This window comes from Equus asinus, unplaced genomic scaffold (genome assembly GCF_041296235.1).
Source record: "Equus asinus isolate D_3611 breed Donkey unplaced genomic scaffold, EquAss-T2T_v2 contig_195, whole genome shotgun sequence".
Lineage (NCBI taxonomy): Eukaryota > Metazoa > Chordata > Mammalia > Perissodactyla > Equidae > Equus > Equus asinus.
The window spans coordinates 1275001-1289172 of NW_027224844.1; positions in this window are offsets into that span (position 1 = coordinate 1275001).

Sequence of the window (14172 nt, forward strand, 5' to 3'; positions counted from 1 at the left end):
GCCGGCCGGACGGCCCGCGCACGCCCCCGCGGGCCAGGAGCCGGACCGAGGCCCGACCCCCCGCCCCCGGGGGTGGCGCGGCGCGCCGGCGGCCGGTCACGACGGCTGGCCGGGACCCGACCCGCGCTGCGACAGACACGCGCGCGCCAGAACGGGGCGCCGCGGGAGACGGTCCCCCGCCCGCACGCAACGTCGCCGTCGCGCGGGTGGCGGCGGCAGACACGGAGGAGGCCGCAGCGGCCCCGGGAAGCGAGTCGCGCTCGGGGCGGGGCCCCGGTCGGGCAGCCAGAACAGGCGACGACGGGGAAGGGCTCGGGAGAAGGCCGGCGGCGGCGAGGGCCGAGGCGCCGGAGAGGCGGCGGCGGAAGGGCCGCGGCCCGCCGAGAGACGCGCTCGGGGCGAAGGAGGGAAGACAGAACCTCCCGAGGCAAGTCGGCCGCCGGAGCACACACGGGGTCTCACCGCCAGGGGCCTCCAGCACCAGGGGCGGTCCCGCGGCGCCCGGAACGGCGACTGGCCCCGTCGCCCCACGCGCAGCTCACGGGGGCTCGGCCCCGCCACGGCCAGGGCTCTCCCGCACACGGCGCCAGCGTCCCGCGCCGGGCGCCTGGCGCGCGGGCCCCACCCGACCGGAGCCGAGAGCACTTCGCCCGGGGCCACCACCGGCCTCGGTGGCCGGAGGCGACACCCGCACGGCGAGGCCCACTTCGGTCCCGGCCGGTGGGCGGCGCGGCCAGGCGTCTGCCCGGGCGGGGGAGCACCGGGGGCAGCGGGGAGCGCGGCGCGCGCCTCGACGGAGGGAGCACGGGCTCGCGGGAAGGCTCCCGGGGACGGCCTCGGGCGCGGACGGGCCACCAGGAAAACACACGCGGGATCCCACCGCCAACGACACGCGAGGGCGGTCCCACGACGCCTGGGACGCCGGCCGGCCTCAGCCACCCCTCGGCCTCCCGCGGGCCCGGCCCCACCGCCGGGGCCTACGTGAGGCGCCCCCGCCGCCGGGGGCCGCCCCGTCCACCCAGCCACCCGTCTGCCTGTCTGGTCTGCTCCGGGGCCCACGTCCCGAGGGAACGCGCCCGAGAGCGGCGGCGGCCCCCACCCATGCCCGCACGCCACCACCGGCTGCGGCTCGGGACGGGAGCGAGCGGAGAGCCAGCCGCTCGCGGCGGGGCGGAGCCCGGACGGGGCCGGGCCCTCTCCCCGCCCCAGCGCGCGACGGGAGAACCACGCGCACGCTCGCGCACACGCGCGGCCCCGCGCCCGACGACGGCCCGGCCGGGCGTGACCCTCCCCCGACTCGGAGGGGGGAGGCGCCGGCCGCGGTAGGCAAAGAGCAGCTCTGCCCACGCGCCACGGTGGTGGCGTCCGTGGCTACTACGCGCAAAGGAGGGGCGGCGGCTGGGGGGTCCGGTACCCCAAGGCACCCTCTCGGATCGCTAGAGAAGGCTTTCTCACCGAGGGCGTGTCGCCCCCGCCCATCGTCCGCCATCGGTCCCACCAAGGCGCTTACAGACACCATGGCCACGCAACGCAGGAGGGGTCTGCGGTAGAGGTAAGGCCTAGAGCAAGTCGGAGCGTCCGTGGTCAGGGCCGCGAGCCCGCGCTGCCCCGGGCTCGCCATCTCTGGCCACACTGGGCTTAGCTAGGGATCTACAAGGCCCCTGTGCGGCTCCCAAGTCAGTGCCTCCCCTCAGGCCGAGAGACCAAGGGAGGCAGAGACTGGGACGGAGGTGCCGATCAAACAGCACCTCCCAACCAAAGAGCCAGCGCCACGCCGCTGGCTCGGCCCGCCACGGTCACTCCCACACCCGCGGGGAAACCCCAGCAAGGGGAACACGCGGGCACGCGCCCGAGCCTGCCCGCCCCCACACGGCACGCCGTGGGGGGCGACGAGGCACCCGTCCCCCCCGAGGGGGACGAGGGGCACGCCTCCCTTACCGACTCGACCCCCCCGCTCCTCAGACACACCAGCGCAGTGGTTACCTGAGGAGGCCGACGGGAACAGGGAACGACACCGCCACTCGGCCTCGGGCGCCTGAGGGACGACCTGGAACGCTCCAGGGGCACCGCCAACGGCCTGGGGAACGCGCTCACGCGCCCGGGAAGGCGCGCGGCGCGGCGGCAACACGGCCCGCCCCACCGCGGGGAGGGCCGCCCGCGAGACACAGCCAAGAGGCACAGGCGGAGCATCCGCCGCGTCACGGAGACCCCGACACCGCCCACGCCACGAGGCACGGGGCGGGGGAGCGAGGTCGGGCCGGATTCCGCACCCCTGCCGCCTCCCACACGCCACTCGCAGCGGGGGAGAACGGGCGAGGGGACCCGCGGGCAGAGCGAGAAGAGCGGTCCCGTTCGCCATGAACGTCCGTCCCTCGTCTGGCACGGCTTAGGCCCGGCCCGGGAGAGCACAGCATCACCACATCGGTCGGCAGCATAACGCGAGGGACCCCCGAGCAAGGGAAGGCCGGCGAGGACAGCGAGCGGAGGAGCCTGCTTCAGCCTCACCGACCCCTCTCCTCCTCCAGCAAGCGCGGGCGACCACCCCAGGACGAGAACGCCTGACACGCACTGGCACGGAGCCGGTGGGATGGGGTAAGTCGCGACCGCACCCGGGTGCCGGCGGCAGGGAGTGCACGTGGTAGAGGACCCCGCGCCCCTAACCCCGCCGCCCTCGGGTACCAGAGACCGGAGGTGGCACCACGGTCGTGGGGGCGCCTGGAACGCACAAGAGCCGGCGCGCAGGCCCCAGCGGGCGGCTCAAGCGGCGGGGGTGGAAACGGGCGTCCGGTTCTCGGCCAGAGCCCGGAGCCCTCCCCGCACACGCATCCAGGCACCCGGAAGCTCTCGGGCGACTGTCACCCGAGCAGAGCGTGTCAGCACTTACCTGGCGGCACAAAACCACCCATTCGGGGGCAAGAATCGCCGCGCCCGGAGACGGGGCCCACCCACGGATCACCAGGGGAACCCCTGGATCACGGCCACGGCCACCAGACCCCAAGCACGACCCCATCGCCACCAGGCCCGGAGCTCCCGGGGCCATCTGGTCGACCCCAGAAGCGTGGCGGCAGGGGGAGCCGGGGACAGCCTCCCCGGGCCGCCCGCGCGGGCCGGGACCGGTCGGTCCCTCCCTCTGAGTCGCCGGGTCAGGACTTAGAAAAGAATTCCGCGGAGGCGCCTCCGGCGACCGGGCCCGGGGCGGGACCGTGGCTCCCGTCCCTCAGCCGGGGCTCCACCTACGCCTCGAGCCGGCCCCCTCCCGCCTCCGGACAAAGACGCGACCCGCGAAACTCGGAGAGAGAAGTCCGGTCCGACGGCCCGGACCCACCCCGGGCACGCGTCCGGGCCGGGGACGCCCTCCCCGGCCCGCCCTCGAGGGCTCCCGGGGCCGGTCCACGCTCTTCTCCAGGGCGGGACTTGGAAAAAAAAACTGCCACGGAGGAGGAGGCATCCGAGGACCGGGCCCGGTCCCCACCGCCAGAGCCGGTCGACTCGGAAGACCAGTGGGGAAAAGGCCAGCCCGGCGGCCGAGCCCGTCGCGCCCTCCACGGGCCTCCCCCGCAAGGCCCCGGCCGGTCGCCCACCTCCGGAGCGGGGCGCGGAAAGGGGATCGGCGACGCGGAAGGCCCGACCACCGGGCCGCCCTCGGGACGACGGCCGGGCACGGGACGAGCTCCCTCGCCCGTTCCCCCGCGGCGGCCCCCCACCCCCTCCCGGGGACGGAGGGGCACCGGCGGCTGCTGGTCGACCCGTCCGGGAGGCCCCACACCCCGGCCGGCACCGGGCGGCGCGGCGACAGCCACCTCCCTCAGTAGCCTGCACCTCCAATCTCCGGCGAGCGGGCGTCGCGCTCACGCCCCGGCGCCACCGGGCCAGATCCCGCCAGCGACGCCGGCCTCCCGGGACTCTGCCTCGGTCACCGCGGCCGAGTCCCGTCCCTTGGCCCGCGTCGCCGGAGCTCCGGAGGAAAGAGACGATATAAAAGCGGCCGCCAGGTGGCACCCGGCGACCGACGACCGCCTCAGCGGGACGGAGCCGGAGCGCGGGCCCGCCGGGGAGCACAGCCGGGCCGCCGGGCCGCCCGATCCCGTCCCGGAGCCCCCTCGGACCCAGCCTCCCGGCCCAGTGCGGCCCCGGGGCGTCCGCCCGCGGGCTCCCGGCCGCCAAGGCGCAGCCCCAGCCGCAGGAGGGGGACTCGGAAAAGGTTTCTCGGGCGATCACCGGGAAGGGGAAGGGGAGAGTTCCCCCCAGAGAGGCCAGGGGGCGGCCCGGGCCGGGCTGGGCCGGTGCGGCCGGGAGGCCGCCGCTTCCCGGAGCGGCTGGAGCGCCCCCGGGGTTCCCGGGAGGACTTAGAAAATCAGGGCGGGCGGGGACGGTCAAACCGAAACCAGGCACGTCATCCGAGAAGGACCGTGATGACGGGAGGAGGAAAGCTTTCCAGTCCAGAGGGCCTGTCGAAGGCAGGCGGAGAGTCTACCCGCTGAAACTGACGAAGATGGGCAAAAGAAGCTAGCTCAGGCGCCGACATTTAAGGAAATAAAAAAAAAAAAGCACGAGGGCGTGGAGAAATGGGGAAAAATCAACACTGAGAAATCTACCCTCTGAAACCGACGAAGATGGGCAACAGGGGCTAGCTCAGGTGGCAATTTTTAAGGAAAAATGAAAGGAAGTGCGTGGAGACCTGGGGAAAAAGCAACACGGAGAAATCTACCCTCTAGAACTGAGAAAGAAGCGCAACAGAGGCTAGCTCAGGTGGCAATCTTTAAGCAAAAAAAATAAAATAAAAAAATACAATGGCGAGGGGACCCGGTCAAAAAGCAACCCTGAAAAAGGTACCCTCTGAAACTGAGGAAGCAGGGCAACAGTGCCTAGCTCAGGTGACAATCTTTAAGCAAAAGAAACACACAAGGGCGTGGGGAGCTGGCGAAAAGGCAACACTGAGAAATCCACCCTCTGAAACGGACGAAGATGGGCAACAGAGGCTAGCTCAGGTGGCAATCTTTAAGCAAAAGAAACACACAAGGGCGTGGAGACCTGGGGAAAAAGCAACACGGAGAAATCCACCCTCTGAAACTGAGGAAGATGGGCAAGAGAGGCTACCTCACGTGGCAATCCTTAAGCAAAAACAAAGCACAAAGGCGTGGAGCCCTGGGGACAAAGCAACCCTGAAATATCTACCCTCTGAAACTGAGGAACATGGGCAAGAGAGGCTAGCTCAGGTGGCACTCGTTAAGCAAAAACAAAACACAAAGGCGTGGAGACCTGGGGAAAAAGCAACCCTGAAATATCTACCCTCTGAAACTGAGGAAGATGGGCAAGAGAGGCTGGCTTCAGGTGGCAAACGTTAAGCAAAAGAAACACACAAGGGCGTGGAGACCTGGGGAAACAGCAACACGGAGATATCGACCCTCTGAAACTGAGGAACATGGGCAAGAGAGGCTAGCTCAGGTGGCAATCGTTAAGCAAAAACAAAACCCAAAGGCGTGGAGACCTGGGGAAAAAGCAACCCTGAAATATCTACCCTCTGAAACTGAGGAAGATGGGCAAGAGAGGCTGGCTTCAGGTGGCAATCTTTAAGCAAAAGAAACACACAAGGGCGTGGGGAGCTGGGGAAAAGGCAACACTGAGAAATCCACCCTCTGAAACGGACGAAGATGGGCAACAGAGGCTAGCTCAGGTGGCAATCGTTAAGCAAAAGAAACACACAAGGGCGTGGAGGCCTGGGGAAAAAGCAACACGGAGAAATCCACCCTCTGAAACTGAGGGACATGGGCAAAAGAAGCTAGCTCAGGTTGCAACCTTTAAGCAGAAAAAAACACAAGGGCGTGCAGACCTGGCAAAAAAGCAACAGTGAGAAATCTACCCTCTGAAACCGACGAAGATGGACAACAGAGGCTAGCTCAGGTGGCAATTTTTAAGGAAAAATAAAAGGAAGTGCGTGGAGACCTGGGGAAAAAGCAACACGGAGAAATCTACCCTCTAGAACTGAGAAAGAAGCGCAACAGAGGCTAGCTCAGGTGGCAATCTTTAAGCAAAAAAAATAAAATAAAAAAATACAATGGCGAGGAGACCCGGTCAAAAAGCAACCCTGAAAAAGGTACCCTCTGAAACTGAGGAAGCAGGGCAACAGTGCCTAGCTCAGGTGACAATCTTTAAGCAAAAGAAACACACAAGGGCGTGGGGAGCTGGCGAAAAGGCAACACTGAGAAATCCACCCTCTGAAACGGACGAAGATGGGCAACAGAGGCTAGCTCAGGTGGCAATCTTTAAGCAAAAGAAACACACAAGGGCGTGGAGACCTGGGGAAAAAGCAACACGGAGAAATCCACCCTCTGAAACTGAGGAAGATGGGCAAGAGAGGCTACCTCAGGTGGCAATCCTTAAGCAAAAACAAAGCACAAAGGCGTGGAGCCCTGGGGACAAAGCAACCCTGAAATATCTACCCTCTGAAACTGAGGAAGATGGGCAAGAGAGGCTGGCTTCAGGTGGCAAACGTTAAGCAAAAGAAACACACAAGGGCGTGGAGACCTGGGGAAACAGCAACACGGAGATATCGACCCTCTGAAACTGAGGAACATGGGCAAGAGAGGCTAGCTCAGGTGGCAATCGTTAAGCAAAAACAAAACCCAAAGGCGTGGAGACCTGGGGAAAAAGCAACCCTGAAATATCTACCCTCTGAAACTGAGGAAGATGGGCAAGAGAGGCTGGCTTCAGGTGGCAATCTTTAAGCAAAAGAAACACACAAGGGCGTGGGGAGCTGGGGAAAAGGCAACACTGAGAAATCCACCCTCTGAAACGGACGAAGATGGGCAACAGAGGCTAGCTCAGGTGGCAATCGTTAAGCAAAAGAAACACACAAGGGCGTGGAGGCCTGGGGAAAAAGCAACACGGAGAAATCCACCCTCTGAAACTGAGGGACATGGGCAAAAGAAGCTAGCTCAGGTTGCAACCTTTAAGCAGAAAAAAAACACAAGGGCGTGCAGACCTGGCAAAAAAGCAACAGTGAGAAATCTACCCTCTGAAACCGACGAAGATGGACAACAGAGGCTAGCTCAGGTGGCAATTTTTAAGGAAAAATAAAAGGAAGTGCGTGGAGACCTGGGGAAAAAGCAACACGGAGAAATCTACCCTCTAGAACTGAGAAAGAAGCGCAACAGAGGCTAGCTCAGGTGGCAATCTTTAAGCAAAAAAAATAAAATAAAAAAATACAATGGCGAGGAGACCCGGTCAAAAAGCAACCCTGAAAAAGGTACCCTCTGAAACTGAGGAAGCAGGGCAACAGTGCCTAGCTCAGGTGACAATCTTTAAGCAAAAGAAACACACAAGGGCGTGGGGAGCTGGCGAAAAGGCAACACTGAGAAATCCACCCTCTGAAACGGACGAAGATGGGCAACAGAGGCTAGCTCAGGTGGCAATCTTTAAGCAAAAGAAACACACAAGGGCGTGGAGACCTGGGGAAAAAGCAACACGGAGAAATCCACCCTCTGAAACTGAGGAAGATGGGCAAGAGAGGCTACCTCACGTGGCAATCCTTAAGCAAAAACAAAGCACAAAGGCGTGGAGCCCTGGGGACAAAGCAACCCTGAAATATCTACCCTCTGAAACTGAGGAACATGGGCAAGAGAGGCTAGCTCAGGTGGCAATCGTTAAGCAAAAACAAAACACAAAGGCGTGGAGACCTGGGGAAAAAGCAACCCTGAAATATCTACCCTCTGAAACTGAGGAAGATGGGCAAGAGAGGCTGGCTTCAGGTGGCAAACGTTAAGCAAAAGAAACACACAAGGGCGTGGAGACCTGGGGAAACAGCAACACGGAGATATCGACCCTCTGAAACTCAGGAAGATGGGCAAGAGAGGCTAGCTCAGGTGGCAATCGTTAAGCAAAAACAAAACCCAAAGGCGTGGAGACCTGGGGAAAAAGCAACCCTGAAATATCTACCCTCTGAAACTGAGGAAGATGGGCAAGAGAGGCTGGCTTCAGGTGGCAATCTTTAAGCAAAAGAAACACACAAGGGCGTGGGGAGCTGGGGAAAAGGCAACACTGAGAAATCCACCCTCTGAAACGGACGAAGATGGGCAACAGAGGCTAGCTCAGGTGGCAATCGTTAAGCAAAAGAAACACACAAGGGCGTGGAGGCCTGGGGAAAAAGCAACACGGAGAAATCCACCCTCTGAAACTGACGAACATGGGCGAAAGAAGCTAGCTCAGGTTGCAACCTTTAAGCAGAAAAAAAACACAAGGGCGTGCAGACCTGGCAAAAAAGCAACAGTGAGAAATCTACCCTCTGAAACCGACGAAGATGGACAACAGAGGCTAGCTCAGGTGGCAATTTTTAAGGAAAAATAAAAGGAAGTGCGTGGAGACCTGGGGAAAAAGCAACACGGAGAAATCTACCCTCTAGAACTGAGAAAGAAGCGCAACAGAGGCTAGCTCAGGTGGCAATCTTTAAGCAAAAAAAATAAAATAAAAAAATACAATGGCGAGGAGACCCGGTCAAAAAGCAACCCTGAAAAAGGTACCCTCTGAAACTGAGGAAGCAGGGCAACAGTGCCTAGCTCAGGTGACAATCTTTAAGCAAAAGAAACACACAAGGGCGTGGGGAGCTGGCGAAAAGGCAACACTGAGAAATCCACCCTCTGAAACGGACGAAGATGGGCAACAGAGGCTAGCTCAGGTGGCAATCTTTAAGCAAAAGAAACACACAAGGGCGTGGAGACCTGGGGAAAAAGCAACACGGAGAAATCCACCCTCTGAAACTGAGGAAGATGGGCAAGAGAGGCTAGCTCAGGTGGCAATCCTTAAGCAAAAACAAAGCACAAAGGCGTGGAGCCCTGGGGACAAAGCAACCCTGAAATATCTACCCTCTGAAACTGAGGAAGATGGGCAAGAGAGGCTAGCTCAGGTGGCAATCGTTAAGCAAAAACAAAGCACAAAGGCGTGGAGACCTGGGGAAAAAGCAACCCTGAAATATCTACCCTCTGAAACTGAGGAAGATGGGCAAGAGAGGCTGGCTTCAGGTGGCAATCTTTAAGCAAAAGAAACACACAAGGGCGTGGGGAGCTGGCGAAAAGGCAACACTGAGAAATCCACCCTCTGAAACGGACGAAGATGGGCAACAGAGGCTAGCTCAGGTGGCAATCTTTAAGCAAAAGAAACACACAAGGGCGTGGAGACCTGGGGAAAAAGCAACACGGAGAAATCCACCCTCTGAAACTGAGGGACATGGGCAAAAGAAGCTAGCTCAGGTTGCAACCTTTAAGCAGAAAAAAAACACAAGGGCGTGCATACCTGGCAAAAAAGCAACAGTGAGAAATCTACCCTCTGAAACCGACGAAGATGGACAACAGAGGCTAGCTCAGGTGGCAATTTTTAAGGAAAAATAAAAGGAAGTGCGTGGAGACCTGGGGAAAAAGCAACACGGAGAAATCTACCCTCTAGAACTGAGAAAGAAGCGCAACAGAGGCTAGCTCAGGTGGCAATCTTTAAGCAAAAAAAATAAGATAAAAAAATACAATGGCGAGGAGACCCGGTCAAAAAGCAACCCTGAAAAAGGTACCCTCTGAAACTGAGGAAGCAGGGCAACAGTGCCTAGCTCAGGTGACAATCTTTAAGCAAAAGAAACACACAAGGGCGTGGGGAGCTGGCGAAAAGGCAACACTGAGAAATCCACCCTCTGAAACGGACGAAGATGGGCAACAGAGGCTAGCTCAGGTGGCAATCTTTAAGCAAAAGAAACACACAAGGGCGTGGAGACCTGGGGAAAAAGCAACACGGAGAAATCCACCCTCTGAAACTGAGGAAGATGGGCAAGAGAGGCTACCTCAGGTGGCAATCCTTAAGCAAAAACAAAGCACAAAGGCGTGGAGCCCTGGGGACAAAGCAACCCTGAAATATCTACCCTCTGAAACTGAGGAACATGGGCAAGAGAGGCTAGCTCAGGTGGCAATCGTTAAGCAAAAACAAAACACAAAGGCGTGGAGACCTGGGGAAAAAGCAACCCTGAAATATCTACCCTCTGAAACTGAGGAAGATGGGCAAGAGAGGCTGGCTTCAGGTGGCAAACGTTAAGCAAAAGAAACACACAAGGGCGTGGAGACCTGGGGAAACAGCAACACGGAGATATCGACCCTCTGAAACTCAGGAAGATGGGCAAGAGAGGCTAGCTCAGGTGGCAATCGTTAAGCAAAAACAAAACCCAAAGGCGTGGAGACCTGGGGAAAAAGCAACACGGAGATATCGACCCTCTGAAACTCAGGAAGATGGGCAAGAGAGGCTAGCTCAGGTGGCAATCGTTAAGCAAAAACAAAACCCAAAGGCGTGGAGGCCTGGGGAAAAAGCAACACGGAGAAATCCACCCTCTGAAACTGACGAACATGGGCGAAAGAAGCTAGCTCAGGTTGCAACCTTTAAGCAGAAAAAAAACACAAGGGCGTGCAGACCTGGCAAAAAAGCAACAGTGAGAAATCTACCCTCTGAAACCGACGAAGATGGACAACAGAGGCTAGCTCAGGTGGCAATTTTTAAGGAAAAATAAAAGGAAGTGCGTGGAGACCTGGGGAAAAAGCAACACGGAGAAATCTACCCTCTAGAACTGAGAAAGAAGCGCAACAGAGGCTAGCTCAGGTGGCAATCTTTAAGCAAAAAAAATAAAATAAAAAAATACAATGGCGAGGAGACCCGGTCAAAAAGCAACCCTGAAAAAGGTACCCTCTGAAACTGAGGAAGCAGGGCAACAGTGCCTAGCTCAGGTGACAATCTTTAAGCAAAAGAAACACACAAGGGCGTGGGGAGCTGGCGAAAAGGCAACACTGAGAAATCCACCCTCTGAAACGGACGAAGATGGGCAACAGAGGCTAGCTCAGGTGGCAATCTTTAAGCAAAAGAAACACACAAGGGCGTGGAGACCTGGGGAAAAAGCAACACGGAGAAATCCACCCTCTGAAACTGAGGAAGATGGGCAAGAGAGGCTACCTCAGGTGGCAATCCTTAAGCAAAAACAAAGCACAAAGGCGTGGAGCCCTGGGGACAAAGCAACCCTGAAATATCTACCCTCTGAAACTGAGGAAGATGGGCAAGAGAGGCTGGCTTCAGGTGGCAAACGTTAAGCAAAAGAAACACACAAGGGCGTGGAGACCTGGGGAAACAGCAACACGGAGATATCGACCCTCTGAAACTGAGGAACATGGGCAAGAGAGGCTAGCTCAGGTGGCAATCGTTAAGCAAAAACAAAACCCAAAGGCGTGGAGACCTGGGGAAAAAGCAACCCTGAAATATCTACCCTCTGAAACTGAGGAAGATGGGCAAGAGAGGCTGGCTTCAGGTGGCAATCTTTAAGCAAAAGAAACACACAAGGGCGTGGGGAGCTGGGGAAAAGGCAACACTGAGAAATCCACCCTCTGAAACGGACGAAGATGGGCAACAGAGGCTAGCTCAGGTGGCAATCGTTAAGCAAAAGAAACACACAAGGGCGTGGAGGCCTGGGGAAAAAGCAACACGGAGAAATCCACCCTCTGAAACTGAGGGACATGGGCAAAAGAAGCTAGCTCAGGTTGCAACCTTTAAGCAGAAAAAAAACACAAGGGCGTGCAGACCTGGCAAAAAAGCAACAGTGAGAAATCTACCCTCTGAAACCGACGAAGATGGACAACAGAGGCTAGCTCAGGTGGCAATTTTTAAGGAAAAATAAAAGGAAGTGCGTGGAGACCTGGGGAAAAAGCAACACGGAGAAATCTACCCTCTAGAACTGAGAAAGAAGCGCAACAGAGGCTAGCTCAGGTGGCAATCTTTAAGCAAAAAAAATAAAATAAAAAAATACAATGGCGAGGAGACCCGGTCAAAAAGCAACCCTGAAAAAGGTACCCTCTGAAACTGAGGAAGCAGGGCAACAGTGCCTAGCTCAGGTGACAATCTTTAAGCAAAAGAAACGCACAAGGGCGTGGGGAGCTGGCGAAAAGGCAACACTGAGAAATCCACCCTCTGAAACGGACGAAGATGGGCAACAGAGGCTAGCTCAGGTGGCAATCTTTAAGCAAAAGAAACACACAAGGGCGTGGAGACCTGGGGAAAAAGCAACACGGAGAAATCCACCCTCTGAAACTGAGGAAGATGGGCAAGAGAGGCTACCTCACGTGGCAATCCTTAAGCAAAAACAAAGCACAAAGGCGTGGAGCCCTGGGGACAAAGCAACCCTGAAATATCTACCCTCTGAAACTGAGGAACATGGGCAAGAGAGGCTAGCTCAGGTGGCAATCGTTAAGCAAAAACAAAACACAAAGGCGTGGAGACCTGGGGAAAAAGCAACCCTGAAATATCTACCCTCTGAAACTGAGGAAGATGGGCAAGAGAGGCTGGCTTCAGGTGGCAAACGTTAAGCAAAAGAAACACACAAGGGCGTGGAGACCTGGGGAAACAGCAACACGGAGATATCGACCCTCTGAAACTCAGGAAGATGGGCAAGAGAGGCTAGCTCAGGTGGCAATCGTTAAGCAAAAACAAAACCCAAAGGCGTGGAGACCTGGGGAAAAAGCAACCCTGAAATATCTACCCTCTGAAACTGAGGAAGATGGGCAAGAGAGGCTGGCTTCAGGTGGCAATCTTTAAGCAAAAGAAACACACAAGGGCGTGGGGAGCTGGGGAAAAGGCAACACTGAGAAATCCACCCTCTGAAACGGACGAAGATGGGCAACAGAGGCTAGCTCAGGTGGCAATCGTTAAGCAAAAGAAACACACAAGGGCGTGGAGGCCTGGGGAAAAAGCAACACGGAGAAATCCACCCTCTGAAACTGACGAACATGGGCGAAAGAAGCTAGCTCAGGTTGCAACCTTTAAGCAGAAAAAAAACACAAGGGCGTGCAGACCTGGCAAAAAAGCAACAGTGAGAAATCTACCCTCTGAAACCGACGAAGATGGACAACAGAGGCTAGCTCAGGTGGCAATTTTTAAGGAAAAATAAAAGGAAGTGCGTGGAGACCTGGGGAAAAAGCAACACGGAGAAATCTACCCTCTAGAACTGAGAAAGAAGCGCAACAGAGGCTAGCTCAGGTGGCAATCTTTAAGCAAAAAAAATAAAATAAAAAAATACAATGGCGAGGAGACCCGGTCAAAAAGCAACCCTGAAAAAGGTACCCTCTGAAACTGAGGAAGCAGGGCAACAGTGCCTAGCTCAGGTGACAATCTTTAAGCAAAAGAAACACACAAGGGCGTGGGGAGCTGGCGAAAAGGCAACACTGAGAAATCCACCCTCTGAAACGGACGAAGATGGGCAACAGAGGCTAGCTCAGGTGGCAATCTTTAAGCAAAAGAAACACACAAGGGCGTGGAGACCTGGGGAAAAAGCAACACGGAGAAATCCACCCTCTGAAACTGAGGAAGATGGGCAAGAGAGGCTAGCTCAGGTGGCAATCCTTAAGCAAAAACAAAGCACAAAGGCGTGGAGCCCTGGGGACAAAGCAACCCTGAAATATCTACCCTCTGAAACTGAGGAAGATGGGCAAGAGAGGCTAGCTCAGGTGGCAATCGTTAAGCAAAAACAAAGCACAAAGGCGTGGAGACCTGGGGAAAAAGCAACCCTGAAATATCTACCCTCTGAAACTGAGGAAGATGGGCAAGAGAGGCTGGCTTCAGGTGGCAATCTTTAAGCAAAAGAAACACACAAGGGCGTGGGGAGCTGGCGAAAAGGCAACACTGAGAAATCCACCCTCTGAAACGGACGAAGATGGGCAACAGAGGCTAGCTCAGGTGGCAATCTTTAAGCAAAAGAAACACACAAGGGCGTGGAGACCTGGGGAAAAAGCAACACGGAGAAATCCACCCTCTGAAACTGAGGGACATGGGCAAAAGAAGCTAGCTCAGGTTGCAACCTTTAAGCAGAAAAAAAACACAAGGGCGTGCATACCTGGCAAAAAAGCAACAGTGAGAAATCTACCCTCTGAAACCGACGAAGATGGACAACAGAGGCTAGCTCAGGTGGCAATTTTTAAGGAAAAATAAAAGGAAGTGCGTGGAGACCTGGGGAAAAAGCAACACGGAGAAATCTACCCTCTAGAACTGAGAAAGAAGCGCAACAGAGGCTAGCTCAGGTGGCAATCTTTAAGCAAAAAAAATAAGATAAAAAAATACAATGGCGAGGAGACCCGGTCAAAAAGCAACCCTGAAAAAGGTACCCTCTGAAACTGA